The sequence below is a fragment of the Drosophila montana genome, unplaced genomic scaffold (assembly GCF_035044405.1).
Source record: "Drosophila montana isolate Dmon_TW-CO22-7 unplaced genomic scaffold, ASM3504440v1 contig_1408_1, whole genome shotgun sequence".
Lineage (NCBI taxonomy): Eukaryota > Metazoa > Arthropoda > Insecta > Diptera > Drosophilidae > Drosophila > Drosophila montana.
In genome coordinates this window covers 481,418-498,390 of record NW_026996360.1, presented here as the reverse complement: position 1 = coordinate 498,390, position 16,973 = coordinate 481,418, and the positions used below count along the sequence as shown (strand labels likewise).

General features: G+C 40.6%; 1 protein-coding gene across 4 annotated transcripts in view; it reads right to left on the bottom strand.

The window, feature by feature from the left end:
• The window catches only part of LOC135428571 (zinc finger protein 814), a 240,866-nt gene that overhangs the window by 81,439 nt on the left and 142,454 nt on the right, over positions 1 to 16,973 (bottom strand). Inside the window, exon 1 of one of the 4 annotated variants that reach the window (XR_010436281.1) lies at positions 11,379 to 11,528. The exons of the other annotated variants lie outside the window; for them this stretch is intronic. The gene's annotated coding sequence lies outside the window, so the exon portion shown is untranslated. Of the gene's footprint in view, positions 1 to 11,378; positions 11,529 to 16,973 lie in introns of those variants that run through there. 4 annotated transcript variants of the gene reach the window in all.

Sequence of the window (16,973 nt, the reverse complement as noted above, 5' to 3'; positions counted from 1 at the left end):
TAAGTGTATACTATATAATATATCCGATGTGATTAAATGTTGTCAAACTTTTAAAAACAGAGTCCGCATCTTGAGTTTAAGATCTGCTTCTTTAATAGCACAATCAATTAAAGAACTATTGTACAATCTGTGAGGGTAGTCGAAAAAAAGGAAAATAAAAAAATTGTCACATTATCTGGCGCATGTCTGGCACTCTCGACTCTCAGCGGCCGACTTCGGTGCTGGAACTGGGACTGAAACTGACACTGACACAGACTCTGACTGGATGCCATCATAAAAAGCATAATTATGGCATTTGTGTTAATGTGATTTTCTGGCCGCAGGCGCGGCAATCAGTTGTTATCAAGGCGCAGGATGTGCATATGCGAGCGAGAGTGAAGCGAACTCGTGAGTTTGCAATGAGAGCAAGTCCTCTACCCAGTACTCAGTACCCAGTACTCAGTACCCAGTTCCCAGTTCCCGGCAGAGCTGAGCGCGCATAAATCACTTATTATGAGGCGTAATTAATGCGACTATATGGCGACCCAAAATTTCTATAAATCATCAGATTAGGCTGGCGCATCCTCGTATTCTCGCATTCGGTCTCGTCCTTCTCCTTGCCCGAGTAGCATATGATGATGTGCCGGCTGGCATTGGCAACACCGACTGAAGACTGTCTAATAATGCCGCAGGAAATACTTAATGCCTGCCGGGATGATTAAGCTACTTAGTAGCTGCCACATTACGACTAGGTTAAGCTCGGATTTTAGAGATTTGTTAGCGGAACTAAGGCTATAAATATTTTGAATACACTCAATAAGAGTGCAAAGTTCATTTGGCATTACGTTATTGATATTTTTGATGTTTATATATAAAATATATATTACATTATAAATTATATTTAAAATATATTAATTTATACAAAAAAAAAGGTTTTTTGAAGTCGCTAACATAAAATATTTTTCCAAGCTATTTCGAAAATGAGTTTGGTTTGTGAAAGTCCCAAGTAGTTTAGGCATTTAACAATTCCTCATAAGTTGAGACAGTTTCCAAAATCCTTGAAGTAAGCTAAGGTGCCATTTTTTTCAGAAAATTAGGTTCTATGTACAAACAATTTTTTTATTACATACCCTGAGCCAATTAAAAATGGTTAAAAAGGGTGTAATGTTTTTGTGCAAATGTATGTATCAGGCAGAAGGAAGCTTCTCCGACCCCATAAAGTATATAGATTCTTGATCAGCATTAATAGCCTAGTCGATCCAGGCATGCCCGCCTGTCTGTCCGCCTGTCTGTCCGCCTGTCCGTATGTATGACCGCTTCGATTAAAGAATCTATAACAGCTAGACCTAAAATTTTGAACGTAGGCTCTCCTACTGCTCCCGGAGTATGAGTCAGTTGGTATGGCTGTCAATTAGAGGCAGGGCATATAGTTTGTTAAGTTACGGACTCGAATCCAATTGAGGAAAAGCAGAGAAGCTCTTAGTTATGTTGCTGAAAGAGGCATATTCCCTAGTCGGGAGCTCCCGACCAAAAGTCTCTAACTTCTTTAAATTTAATACGTTAAAAAGTTTAAGAAATATGTATAAAAAAACTTTATCCTAATACTGCAATACATTTTTTTCGATCTACTGATCAGTTTATTAATATACATTATGTAAAATATATTTTAACTTGACTTTACCTAATTTAAGCTTGGTATGCCCCTTTTGTATGCCCCTATAATATCATATACCAAAGCTTTCAGTCGACTAATAATATTTCATTCCGAATCCTTAAATGTTCAAAATGTTCTATATAGATAAGTGTGTTTATAGCTTTCTACATTCTCAACAATTGCACAATTTCAGAGTGTTCAGCTTTGGGGCCATTCCGTTTCAGTTATCATTTTGCGCATTTCGTAATTATTCAGTTCTGTTGCAGCTTTTTTTCTTTGGCCAAATGAGCTGCTGCTGCCTTAAAATAACAATAAACTAAAAGGTCCAGTCGTGCATAAAGCATTCACATTTTGTCCCGTTCCAGTCCCAGACCCAAGCCCAAACCCAAAACCCAATTCCAATTCCAATTCAAAAGCCGGCCAACGGGGCCAAGCGGACAGCGGCGTTAATTTATCACTTAACCTTCTTTAGCAGCCAAGTTTATAATTTCGACGGCGGCAATGGAGATGGCAGCCGAACAACGTTGACGACGCGGACGACGAGGACGACAAGGACGACGAGTCCTGGCGAGCTGCGCCACTTGAACGACTAGTGCCCATCAGTGACCAGCTCCCGGCAGCAAGGACGAAGCGAATGCCACGCCCCGCGCCCGTCCACTGTCTGCGGCGCGGCGCACAAATAAAATAAAATAACAAACGGGGAGCTGCCTCAGTTTTAGCCATTTGCCAAAGTTCCATTGTAGTACTTAGCCGAATGGGCCGACTGCCTGCCTTCATGACGCCGTCGTATTTCTTTAGCTTACGCTTTAGCATCCTACCCCCCGCCCCCCTGAACCACGATCCGGTTCAAGTCTGAGCGCCTCTGTTGTCCTTTTTGTTGATGCTTTACGCTGGCTGAGCGCTCTTTGCAAAATGAAAATGTAAAAGGAATATTCATGAGGAGATTAGAATTATTTTTCGTCCTGTCATTTTCATTTTCACTCCACCCTCCACCCTCCCCGCACTTGTCTCTCATTTAGCGCTACACTCGATTTGATGCAATGCGACGCGATGAGGCTATTCGATATACACGATTCCGATTTTTGGGAAATCATAATACGTAACTTGAGTGGAACTTGAAGACAATTTATTTTATAAATACACACAATATTCCATTGCTTTTATTTTTTGATTAGCATTTTTTTAATGCATTATTTTTTTTTATTTACAGGAAACTTCAATCATGTTATTTTGGAAGTAGTTCATTTCTGATCCCGACGATATTTCATTAAATAAATTACACAATTTGAAACTGAGCGAATTTTTGAGATAATATTGGTTTGACAAATAGCCAAATTAACAGGAAAATGTTTGTCAAAAGTTGTTTGTTTAATTTAAGCCGTATTTTCTTTTAAGTAATCTGTTAATTCGCGAAAATGTTCCAGAATAATTTAAACCTGAAAAATTTTTTTAAAACATCTGAATAAATGTAAGTTTTCTTGAAAAACTTTAATTTTGCAAAATGAAATTAATTCATGAATATATTCCAATTAAATTATAATTAAATTTTAATTTCCCTGAGATATTCGAAATATATTGGCAATTAAATAAAATGATTTATTTTGTTTTTATTCCGACTCAACCGACATACAGTTTATAGATTTAATATACATATACCCAAGTCAGAGAATGTCAGAATATATCTGAATAAGGTAAATGTCTTCGAGGGTATTAAACCTTCGGCGTGCCGAAGATATCCTTATTTTCTCGTTTCAATTTGTTTTCCCATTTCTTGCCATACTATTTTTTTTTTTTTCTCGTTTTCGAGCATTGGGAGAAATTCTGATTTTTTTGCGGCAAAAGGGATTAAATTCACGCTCGTTTGTCCTGTTTATGATGAGTGCTGTTTGTTGTTATTGTTGTAGCTGTGCGCGTTGATGCTACTCGTAAATGTTTAATCAAACACACACACACACACACACACACGCACACAGGGTGATGTACGGGGGACTGACATGAATCACCCGTTGGCAGGCGTCGCGTCGCTGCCATTGCCCCCGCTTTATTCCTCTCGCCCTTTGCCTTTCGCACTCGTTTAAAATATTTTGTGAAATTATTATGAAAATGCGTAAAGGGATTTAATAAATAACTGTAACTGCTTCTCGCTCGCTCGCACAAGCGTCGCTCATTTGCCAGCCGTTGTACCGTTAGTCATGTTTTTTTTTTGTTGTTCCTCCTGACTGCTCCTTTTTCTTGTGTGTGCATCTGTGTGTAAGTGTGTGTGTGTGGGCTGGCGTTGCCACACTGGTTTTGCCTTTGCTGTGTGGAATTATGTTTTATCCTGAATTATGGATTTTGTTTTGTTGTTTTCTGTCAAAATCATATTTTGTGCCAGTGGCAGAAGCACCCCACCCCCAACCCAACCCAACCCAACCACCCAAATTCGAGTCGTAACCCAAACGCGGACTCATTTACATGCTCGCAAAACGCTGGGCGCGTTCTTAGGCATCGCTTTGGGTACCATTTTGGGCAACTCCCGACTGCAGACTTTGTGCGCCATTAATGAGAATTTGTTTGTATCGACGTCAGTTTGGGGAGGGTGTTGCCTGTTCGGTGTCGGGAAAGGCTGGGGGCTGTTGGTGTTGAGGGTGAGAGGGCCTGGCATTGTTGTGCCGCCGCGTTGCGCCGTTTAGTTGTAAATTTTTGGAGAAAGTTTTTCAAATAATTTCTACTTAATGTTTAGAATTATTTTTAGCCAGAATTAGAAATTATGAAGAATAAATATATCACACACTCAGGACCCCCGAGCCGAGTCACACAGAAAACAAGTGTGCTGCCTGAATCTCATGAATCTCATGAATCTTTTGGCTCTCGCCGCTTATAATTGCAAAAAGCACTCGTAAATTGTGCACTTAGCAAATGAAATTTTCAATTAAATTGCTTAAGCTCCGACGTCTGGCAGATATGGCCTAAAAACATATATAACTGATTCCCAGTAGCCGGTCTTGATTTCTTGACAAGCACACACTTTTATGCCAAAGATTAAATCTTAATATTACAGCATAAATGCTTTATCTCAAATATGTCTTTTTTATATTTGATAGTATAATAATATAATATGTATATATATTTAATGATATATTTAGATCCCACTTATGTCAATATTTCTAGAGATTTCTATGCCAGAACCTACTTTTCGACCGATCGTTCCTATATGGCAGCTATATGATATAGTGGTCCGATCTAGATAGGATTTTGCATTTATGTAAGACTTATAATGCTAATCTAAAATATATATACTACCGGAGATTTCTCCTTCTATGCAGTACACATTTCATGACAAACCTGTAATACCCTCTATAGCGGTATAAAAATATAAACTAAATAAAATATCTATAAGATAAACGTGGAACGTTGATTAAGAAGCGCATTTGATTATTTCAGGATGCAAAAAAAACTTAAAATATACACGTAGACTTACAGCATTTTCAAACTGTCACAATGCGTGCATATCGAAAGCTTTAACATAGCTTAAATCTGTTGAGTAGCAAATCATTTCAAGGACCTTCAACGAATGTCAGGCCAAAGCCAACAGAAAGCGAACGGAAATGCCAGGTGCGCCATTTTGGGTGACAAATTAATGTGAAGCTCATTAACGCACTGAATAAGGATTACGGATTTGATTGAAGGTCCTCTGGGCATAAGCACAGACGCGCACACAAACACACACACAAAGACACACACACATAGACACACCCACACACAGGAATATTACATGCATAAGCAGATAACAGATACAAATTCACACTACAACTCTCGCTTCTGTGTCTGTGTGTGTGTGTGCCCGCATATTTCGCCCCCATTTGCAGCGTAAAGTGTCATTATGTGTACACAGAGCGGCTCCGAGTCCTGCTCTATTCTGTCCTGTGCTGGCCCCGACTCGGCACCGAGCAGCAACAACAACAACAACAACAACAATGATGATGAGTCCTCGGGCGAAACAAGGAGAAAATGTGTACATAAAACAATCTCGTTATGTCGGCATTATCCTGAAGAATTCTGGTTCGTCCTCGTCACTCGCAGCGCCATAAATCACTCACACGCTTGGCATATTTCCCCCTCTCTCTCTCTCCCTTGCTCTCACTCACTCCCTCTCACTCGCACACACACTGACTGGCAGTCTTGTCGCGCACTCTTTTGCGACGCTCGTCCCGTTTGTTTGCGTTTGGAGCGCGTGTCCCTCCCTTACGCACCCCAGCTCTTCCTCATACTCCCTCCCCACCCCACAACGCTCGCTCTGTATTGTTGTCCTGCTTGCACTCAACACTTACGCAGCACTGCGTCAGCGTCCCTTGCACGCGCTATTGTTTTACGTTTTGTTTAGAGATTTTTTTCTACTTTGTCGTTTGTATGGTTGCTTATACCCTGTAAAAGGTGTGTTGACTGGCATATTAGTTCTTTAATCATAGAAAGAGAACGATAATTCTCTAGATTTTTAGGGTAATTTGAAAATAATTGCGTCTTAAGCTTATAAAATGTAGATTTTCCTGTAGCTCTAGACTTTTATTTAATTTTTAAAGTGGGGCTTTCTTTTCTAGATCTAGAAAAAATTATTTAAATCTAATTTCATTAATTCAATTTTCGTTGTATCCTTTACCAATTTTATAAGGTTTTTGAAAAATTAAATACTTTTTTATTATAATTTTAATTTTTTTTTTAGCCAACAGGGTATTAAGCGCGTCGCCTTTTGCAATCGTATCATGCCGTCTTTGTTTTTCGGTTGTTGTTGTTGTTTTTTGCATTTTTGTCTTGCCAGTATTTCACCCCGCGGTGACATTTTGGTGTGACAGACAAGACGTGTCCTTCGTCCTTAGCATTTTTTTTGCGCTGGTCTCGCTGTGGCAAGTTTATCGTTTTAATGTTGATACAAGCCGAGGGTCGCTCGCTCGTCCGCGTCACATGGCGTTGCCGGGATAATAGGATGTTAAGTAAATATTTTAAAAAGCTACACACCACCCCTCTCGCCCCCCAGCGCGCGAATCCTGGCTGAATTGTCGTGGAGCCCAAAGTTCCAGGCAATGGCCGCTCATTTGCACTGCTTGGACGGCTGATGTGTGTGTGCGTGTGTGTGTTGGGGGAGGGAGGGGTAAATGGGGATTGGGGTTGGGGCTTGTTGTTGGGTGTTGGGGTATTTTTAGGGAATGACTCTCGGCTCTGGCACAATCTAATCCAGTTTTGCCGGCTGCCAAGCACTTTTTGGCATAAATCATTTGCATACAAAATGAGCCTGGCCTGCAAATGAGAGCCCAAGATGAATGCTTCAGCAACAACTACAACAACAACAACAACAACAACAACAACAGCAGCAGCAAGCCGCAGTTGCACAACAAGAAGAAGAGCAACAACTCAGACTTTTCGGGCAATGAGGTGCCTGCGCAAAATCCTTTCAATTTTCGCACACATTCAATTTATTAATTAAAACAATTTTTTCCTGTTTGTGATTTCCATTTCGAATACTAGGAAATGGAGGGGAGGGGTGGGGGGTGGGGGATGGGGTGAGGTGCTTGCCTGGCAGGCGGATTGGGCAATTAATTCCAAACATTCACAACGCTTTTTCTTTGTTAAGTTGGCAGCGCCAGGGCGCAAATTATCCTTGCTATCCTTGCGCGAAATAAAATATCACAAACAGTTACGGCCCCATAAATAATGGGAATTTATGCCTGGCATAAACTGTACGACTCCCCCCCTCCACCACCCAGCACCCACCACCCACAAATGGGCAAAAACAAAGGGGCGTCGCAGCTTTTCTGCTGAAATTACCATTCAATCATTTCGTAATTGCCGCAACTACCCAACCTCCAACCCCCTATCCCCCTCCATCCCCTCCGATACACCCGCTTACCTCATTCAACTCATTTCTCGTGTTCATTTACTTTGCCGCTTAATTCCAACAATCTATTTTAATAAGCCTCCATTTTGCGAGTATTTCGCCAGCCAAATTGGAAGCCAGGATGCCCAAATGCCCCGTGTCCTTGCTCCTCCGCTTTGGATACACCTGCTTCGGCAACAGCCAATGACTCTCAGGGCTTAAAACTATTGATTTTCTGTTCAATTAGTTTGCTGCGTCTTTCGGATATTTAAACAAACTTTTTGTCTGTCATAAAGTGGGAAGAAAGGGCTGAATCATTCAATCAAATGCGTTCCCAACTCTATAGATAGAGCCCGGACCAGCTAGGACTATAAAACATGTGCTAATGTTCTTCACAAAGTTTCAGGCAATAGAAAAAGGATTATTTAAGTCTATAAATCAAATTTGAATAAAACATATAAGCTTAAACATTTTGAAAATAGTAAACCATTGAAGTTCTCTCTGTTTTACAAAGTGCTAAAAATATTACTAAAAATCCAAAGAAATTTAAAAAAAAAAAACTTATCGAAATTGCTTATGTTATTGCTAACACAAAGGCGTTTCAAATGTAACCCTGCGTCTAGGCATTCAATAAAACAATTTTAGGTATTTTTACCAATGCCCATTCATTTTTTAGTAGCAAATGTAGCAAATGTAAAAATTCAAATGGCACATAAAAATATGTAAACTTTCTGCTCGATTTGAACCGGCGATCTTTCGCTTGCTAGTTCGACGCTCAGACAACTAAGGCACACAGGCTCAGGAAACGAGGGATAGGCGAAGGCAGAAAGAGAGGGAGTGAGAAAGAGACAAAGTGAAAGATAGAGAGAGAGAAAGAGAGAGAGTGACGGAGAGAGGGGGAAAGAAAGGGAGAGAGCGATACGGAGAAATAGAGTGAGGGACAGTTTGTACTTTTATATAAGTTAAACAAAAATCAAATCTCTTCGCCTACTTTGCTACAATCTCCCGATACCCCACCATCAACGAATAGGAAGGAAGACAGAGAGAGAGAGAGAGAGAGAGAGAGAGAGAGAGAGAGATACTTAGTTCTTTTTATAAGTTAAATAAAAATCAAATCTTTTCGCCCACTTTACCCACCCGCTTCGAATGCCCTACCATCAACGGAGGCATTCGAGCACATTGCTAACCCACATCTGTTCTGGTAACCTGTTCCAATAGTCCCTGCTATTGCTGTTTGTATTTCAACGCTTTTGTCTAAATGTTCCTTGGGCGTCTTTGGGCAATTTATTGAAAACCCTCAACGGGGCGATGGGGCTGCCGAAAAGGCAATGGAACAGAAGCGAAACACAAATAAATAAGGATAATAGCAGCAAAGGAAAAACTGTGATGGCCACTTAAAAGGGATGGGTAACACTTTCCGTTTTTATTTTTTTTTATATTTTTGACTGGGTCCTTGTCCGGGTTAATGGGTGGCTGGCCGGTGTCTTCTTTCGGGGCGGGCGAGTGCCACAAAGAGGCAATTAAAAAATATTTAAACTGCCAAATGGCTGCGGCTCCTGGGCAGCCGCTGGACGGACGGACGGACGGACTGACAGACGGACGGACGGCCGGACGGATGGACGGACGTGAAGACAAAAGTTGGCGTCCAGCTGATAGGATGCTGCTTGACTGGCTTTTTAGGGGGAGGCTTGGCGTGGGTTGTAAATTTATGCATAATTTTGCTTTGTTTCTGCCAAATCCCCCCCCCCCCCCTCGAATCAGTTGAGTTGTGTGATTGTGTACGTGAGCATAACGGTAAAATGGCCCACGTCCAGGGTCCACACCCACACCCACACCCACACCCACACCAAGCAACCCCCTTGCCCACAAATACCTTCAAACGGCCGACTTGGTGGTGGCTTTCGCCCAGCCTGTCAGAATTGATTGATTGAATTGCCACTTTATGAAATTTGTGAGTCTTCTGAGATGTGCGTGAAATTCGTGCGCACTCTGCTGGGGGCGGGGGTTGGGGCGATTGGGCTGCTGCCACAGCGGGTGGGTGGTTCGGTGGGTGGCTGGGTGGTTCGGTTTGGCTGCCACGCCGAGGGTTGCTGCTGATTTGTGTGCGTTTTGGCTACCATTTGCAGCATAAAATACATAAAATTATGTGCAGCGCTGAGGCGGCCATTAAACTTGATAGATTTATGACAGGCAGCCGCAGCCGCAGCAGCAGCAGCTCCAGCAACAACAACAACAACAACAATCCGGTTCGACGCAGCGCTGACTCTCGAGCCGTCACATAAAGATAAAGCTGATTAAAATTGCAAAATTGCTCAAATGAGATTTGGGGCGTAAAAAAATTGGTGTATGTCCTCCCATGTACAAATACAAGTCCCATTCGCATTCATTTTTATCGTTTGTTATGGTGGTAAAAATAAATAGCAAGATATTAATATCACAACAACTTCAATGGTATAAAATATTTTAGATAAAAATCGGTATTCAACGGAAATCAATTATATACCGATATGTTGGGAACATATGAAACCACGATATTTGTTAAATTTGTTCCGCAAATATCTTGTAAAAGAAAATAGTTTTTGTTTTGCAACTAAATAATATATGGGTCTGTTTCCAATGTATATTCCTATGTATAATATCTATATTCAACTAAAAGTTGTCCTTATAAAAAAGAAGAATTTAAAACTCATAAATTATGTTCTACAAATAAAAAACTCAATTATATTTCAGGAACAGAATCGTTTAACTACATTTGTGAGAGAGAAAAACCTGCAAAAATACGCTATTTACAATAACAATTCATATAAATATCATGTATTTATGTATGCATATATATTTAAACACACATGCACACATATACACATGAGCATAACCCTTTTACCCACACTCTGTTGCTGGGTATAAAAATCACTCATATAAGCAAAAGAGAAAAGCAAAGAGCAAGCAAAAACCTCGTTTCGTTTGAGTTTTTAGCGATGGTTGGTGCTATTCGAATTTCGAACTGCCATTGCTCTACACTGTCTACACGAGATGTGCTTGTGTTTGTATTTGTGTGTCTGTGTGTGTGTTCGTGTGGACCAGTGAGCGTGGCCAAGTTGACAGGTGATTGATTGACAGGCGGATGAATGGATGTTGCGCGCGTTTGCGCGAGCGAGATGGTCGATGAGGGTCGCATGCTGGAAGAGTCGAACGTTTCTAAACACAAATTCTGCTCCGCCCTTGCGAAGGGGGAAACAAGAAAGCAAAAACAAAAATCAACAAAACGGGTTTTTGTGGCTGCTTGCTGAAGCGGCAAGTCATGTTTAATTCTGTACGTTTGCTTATCGGTATATTAAATGGTTTATTTTTCCAATTGTCAATTAATTGTTCTTATGGAACTTATCAAATTCACTCAATGCATTGGAAAATTATGGTGCATGCATATAGAAAATATTACATTACTTTTTATTTATTTGCATATTTATTTATATACAAATAAAATTTGTGGTGAATCCCATTTTATTATTATTTTTTTTATTTCTTTAACTGTAACTTTTACTAAGTAAATATTTTTAAAATTGCACTCCTGTTTTAAGCGCAAGACTCGAAATTCGAGCTCGAATAAATGTACTCACAGAAACACACTCAAAAAGAGAGCAGCTCTCTGCGTGCAAAGAGCTCTCGCCTCTCACATTTCGAAATATGAGCGGAACACATAAATCAGCTGTTTTTGAGTGGCATTTTTTCGGCGACGCCACAATTGCAACAAGCGTTTGTAATTTATCAAATGAATAACTAATATTAATCAATGCAATAGATGTTAGAGTTACCCCAAGTAGCTATGTCAAATATCAATTGTATTTAATTAAAAATTCGTTAAGTTCTTAGCTGCATTTTGATTACATGTCTACCACTTACCGCAACGCGCTAGCCCGACAAGTAATATATAAATCCAGTGATCAGCTCAACCGATTCTTCATCGACTTCCGTAATCACTTGCACATATATTAAACACTAATTTATTTCATAAAACCCGGCGTTTGCATTTATTTATTATATTTTTAATTTCAGTTCACTTTACTCATGCACAGCGCACTTTTCGTCAACGCGCGTCATTTGGCACTCAACAGCTGGCGGCCGCTGCAAAGTTCGAATTTCGAAAAGCCGCCACCGATTGAGAGCGCGTGAGTACGGCGAGAGCGCTGCGCTGTCGAAGTCGAAAACGTTCTGCGAATGAGAGCAATTGAGTTGTTTAAAATCGAAAACGAATTCCAACTGCGAATGCTGAGCGCAACAGATTTGAGTGCGAATTCTTGTCGAAAAAGAACGCACAACTTGATTAACGATAATAATATGAGTTGTTATCTTTTTACATAGGATAAAAAACTCGGGGATATAATATGTTGTTGAATGGAAATGATAATATTATAAATGCTGTTAGTTGCAATATCAATAAAATGTATATATTCACAAAATCATTCAAAGAATCTCTTCTAAAATAACAATAATTATAAACAATTAAAGCACTCATGAGAATCGCATAGTAGGGCGATATTCAAAAATAAGTGCTTCGAAATTAATAATAGTAAACATTGCCTACGTATAATAAATAAATGTGTGCATGCAGACATACATATGATATATATGTAGATCTTGCACATATAGATCTTGTTTTGATATCAGAATAATATAAAGCTATTAATTTGTAAGTTTGTTAAAAAAAATCTATTGAAATGAAAGTGCTTTTAGGACAACAGCTGCATCTGCTGACTTTTGAAAGATTTTTTTTTTGGTCAACTATGGGATATTCTAATATTAAAAATCTTAAGTTGAACTTTGGTATTAAATTTAGGATATGCGAAATTTAATGTGAGTCTCAATTTTTTACTGTCAACTAACAGAAAGATCTATGCTTGGTAAAATCAGGAAATGCAGACGGATAAACAAATTAGCTTTACATGTATAGTCAGCAATATATATAATTAATACATGTATATATATGATCGTATATGAGGTCATATTTTCTAAAGTAAAATGAATCACAGTTACATTATATAAACCGATTCATATATATTCATTTGAATCAGTTTTTTTAAAGAGAACTTTAACCATTATTTTAAGCACAACTGTACTGAATATTAACTAATCGCAGCTATATAAATAATCATGGCATTTTTAGAAGGTATTCCTCAAATTGAATTGAAAGGCAACATGTTCTATAGTTTGTTAATGCGAGAGGCGATTTCCGAGCCACTTTGCATAGCTGCCACAATTTGTGGCGCAGAAATCAAAACGATTTCTCAAATGTCCGAACTGCAATTTGATGTACAATTTCTTGGAGTTATCCATTTGTTGTTGTTTTATTTTTATTGTTATTTTTTTTTTTTGCATGTTTCATATGGGACTAGAACTAATTGCGTGTTCACTGCGAAATCATTTCAATTTATCGCCTCGGGTTGATTTTATGCCTCAGATTCACATACATATTAATGAAGCCGCCGTCGACCGATTGCCAACTGTGTGAGTGAAGAGAAGCTTCTCCTGGCCAAGTGGATCTGCCTGGTTGGCTGGCTGGCTGGCTGGTTGGCTGACTCGCCCGGCACTGATGGACCTGACTGAGACTGGGACTGGGAATGGGAATGGGAGTGGGACTGGGGGCAGCAGCCCGGCGTTGATTTATACGCTTCAATCCCACATTTTTATTTCCTTGGCTGCCATTTAGCTAAAATATTTCATATCTGCGCCATCGCGCAGCGTTCGCCCAGCTTCGGGCTGGATACCGAGCTGGTGCCCGCTGCCTGGTGCCTGGTGCCTGGACAGCCGCTGCCCCGTAATTATGCGATTTGTTATTCGAGATTTGAGGCGATTGTGACTGTGAATCATGTGCGCCGGGCAGACAGACGGCGGCAGAGCGCAGATGATTTAAAATGCGATTTCAATTCTGGCATTTCTGATTCGCAATTCGCAGACTGCGTTGGACCTGTACAGATCCCCGGCACGGGGCCATGCCGTAGCGGGCCAGGGGCACAGGTGGAGCTGCCCATGCATCGCATGCTGATCCTGTACTCAGCCAGGAGGCGAGGCCGAGCCATTGCATGTGCAGCACACAGACACCAAGACAGACAAGAACTCGAACTCAGACTTAGGCTCAGCCTCAGACTCTCATTCGCATTCGCATTCGCTGACTGAGTGACGTACTGGGGCCTGACTGATATGGGAGGGAACCTGTAGCTGTGCCCCCAAGATCTGCGGCAGCAACAGCAGCAACAGCTCAACATGCGCAATCTCTGTCCGCATCCTCGGGCACCGAAAGAAAAAAGTGTGCATAAGGTTCTACTAAAAATTAGCATTATTTGTTTATATATAAGATAGGAGTTAACACGTGTTCACGTCTGATTTGCAATAAAATATATATTCTCATTTCGATTTAAATATATATATTTCCATATTTCAGTAGATGATGGGTAGAGTTTTATATACACAAAACGCTTGACAAAAGAAACAAGAGAGAGAGAGAGAGAGAGCAAAGAAGGGAGCGAGAGTAAAGGAGAGTGACGAAGGGTATATTCGAGCTAAAATACATCAGATAGCCTTCACAGCTTGTAAAGATAACTCTTATAAGCAATGCATGAATTTTTGAAAATCGCATAGAGAGGCTACACATTAAAATACGCGTATTTTATTTGCAGCGCACCGGGTTAAAATATATTCTCTAATTGGTGCAAAATAAGACATATACATTTCTACAGACCGATGAACATGGCTTGATCGACTGGGCTATTGATGCTGACCAAGAATATATATACTTAATGGGATCCGGGATGCCTTCTTCTGCCTGTTACATATTTAAAACTATTTTAGTCTCTTTTTAAACAAACAAAAGTAGTAGGACTTCCTTTAGATTAATTTTGCGAGAAGTTCTATATCAAGAGCTAAACCTTTAAATCGTTATAGATTTTTAAAGTTTCTCTCCTGTCTCTTGTTTTCTTCTTAATTAAATATTTGTATTTTTTGCAGTGTATTTGCGTTGCTGCTGTGAGTGTTGGCTGCGCTTGATTGCATTGCATGAGGCCTTCGTCATTTGGCATCGTCGTCCATCTTGGCACAACGTCAGAATGTGCGATTCGTTAGCTTTGGCGGTTGCTGGGGCATAAATCACTCCTTGGTCTGGGCCTGATCGCTTAGCGATCCTCCTTCAACTTCACCTCCAAACAGCTCCAGCTCCAGCTCCAGCTCCCACTGCTGCTGTTCCTGCTGCTCCAGCTCCTCCTTCTTCGTCTGCTGTTGCAGCAACTTTTTTGCTTGCTGCGTTTCATTGATTAATAATTAATTTGCGTCTTCTTGCCTGCGGTCGTCGTCGTCGTCGTCGTCGTCGTTGCCGTTGCCGTTGCCATTGCGGCTCACCTGACGACCTGACTCCTTTATAATGAACGGTTTGTGTGTGTGCCAGGACATTCGTCGTACATCATCGAAATGCGCGCCCAATGCCCATACGCCAAACGTCTCTGGCTGATTGCTTTGGCTCACAGGTTGCCGGGGCTCCTCCTTAGCTTAATGCATAAATTCTTTTGGCCAGGCCTCCTCCTAACCGGTATTTAATACAACAACAACAACGGCTCAGGCATAAATTAAGCGAAAGGTGTTTATACATTCGACAATAAATCAATTAACAAATTTGTAATTATTATGTTCATAAATCTCGGCTTGAAGGCCGCATCAATGGCTTAAATCCACGATTAAAATATTTTGATAGTCACACCCCAAAAATGAACAAAAAGCGGAACAGGCTTCATCAGCCAGCGAAGACATGAATTGGGCAGCGATCTCTAGTTAGTTTTAGATGCGCATCTTGTCGCTGTCTATCCTCAGATGGGCTTACAAATTTCGCTATAAATCAAGTCCAAGGTTCGGCCTCTGTTTAAATATGCGATTGATAGCGCTTGAAGATGTAGTTTGTAGAGGTTATACAAAAATGTTATGCACATTTCGATGCCGACTGACAAACTGATAAATCCAAGCTTTTCTCGCAAATAGAAACGGGAAGCTTAAAGCGTTTTGGTAGCTGGAGCTTTCCTCGTGTGCTTTTCTTTAAATCTTAACTATTATTTCTTCTATACACATTTCACCCAATATGGCTGATTTATCTCAAATCCCAACTTTTAGTTTTTCCACGCCTTTTCTACCCGACAGAATGAATTTGCAAGAGCTATGTGATTTGGTTCAAATCTTAACTTTTAATACTTCCACTCACTTTCCACCCAACAGAGTGTATTTAGATCGGTTTTACTTATTAATTCATTCACTTATTTTTTACCCAACAAAGTGGATTTCTACTCAAAAAAGAGAACTTAGCTCGAACCACGAGTTTATTTTTAAATTATAAAATAAATTCTTCCTCGCATTTTCCAGTATGTGTTCTTCTTAATTATAAGTTCTTCCAGCCATTTTCAACACAGCTGAAAATTTTCACTATTATTTCTTACACTCAATTTCCACACAACAAAGTGAAAAGCACGAAATATGTGGCTTACTTCATATCTGAACTTTGTTTCACGTCTTTTCCACCCCACAAGGTGAATTTCTACATACTCTTATAAACAAAGCACGTCTCTAATTGGTTATTCAACAACTCATTAGAAGAATCGTATAAGAAACAAAAAAATATTACATTCTACAGACTTGCGTGGCTAATATCGTTGTGTTCTATAAAATTCCTTCTTTTCCAATTTATTTTTGACTTGGTCTTTTTTTTGCTATTCCATTCAATTTGCGCATCAAGTTTGCGTTGCATTTTTTCTTTATTTTTGCGTTTGCGTTCGCGCCCTTTTAATGGCCAGAGCAGAGGCTGTTAACCAGATGTGTTGCCCGGGTCTCTCACGCAGGGGCCACTTCATGGACGGCGTCAGGCGGCGTCGTCATCAACAAGAATATCGTCAAATTTGAGGGCCTGTGCCTATGCCCATTTAAAATCACTTTGCGGCAACGCCACGCCCCCGTTCTCGCCAGCGCCGTGTTATGCATAAATAAACACCGTGACCCCGGCGCCTACACACACCCGGCTCCCGGCCCCCGCCTTGGCCGGGGCCCAATCCGTGGCTGAGCGAGCTTCGGCGTCATTTGCTTATCCTTTTGACTCTCGACGTAGCCGTCATCGTGATTGATGGCAACTTTTGGTGCCTCGTCGCAACTTGGCCTGGCCCTGGGCCTGTAATATGGCCAGTTTCGGCAACTCTTGGCCCCGAAAGTTATGACGTGTTAATCATGGCGCATAAACACACCAAATTGTGGGCGTCACCTGCTGCGTGCCACGATGACGGATGTGCCCCGGCGAATGTGTGGAAGAGCGGCCATTAGCAAAGTGCCAACGGCCATGCCACCGAAATGGCAGATTATCTCATTATTGGGCAGCATATTAAGAAATTGAGCACCAATTTATGGAAATTAACGAGAAAATTAAATACCCTGCACACACAAAAATCTGGTATTGACAAATCAGAGTGTTCTAGTCGAGAG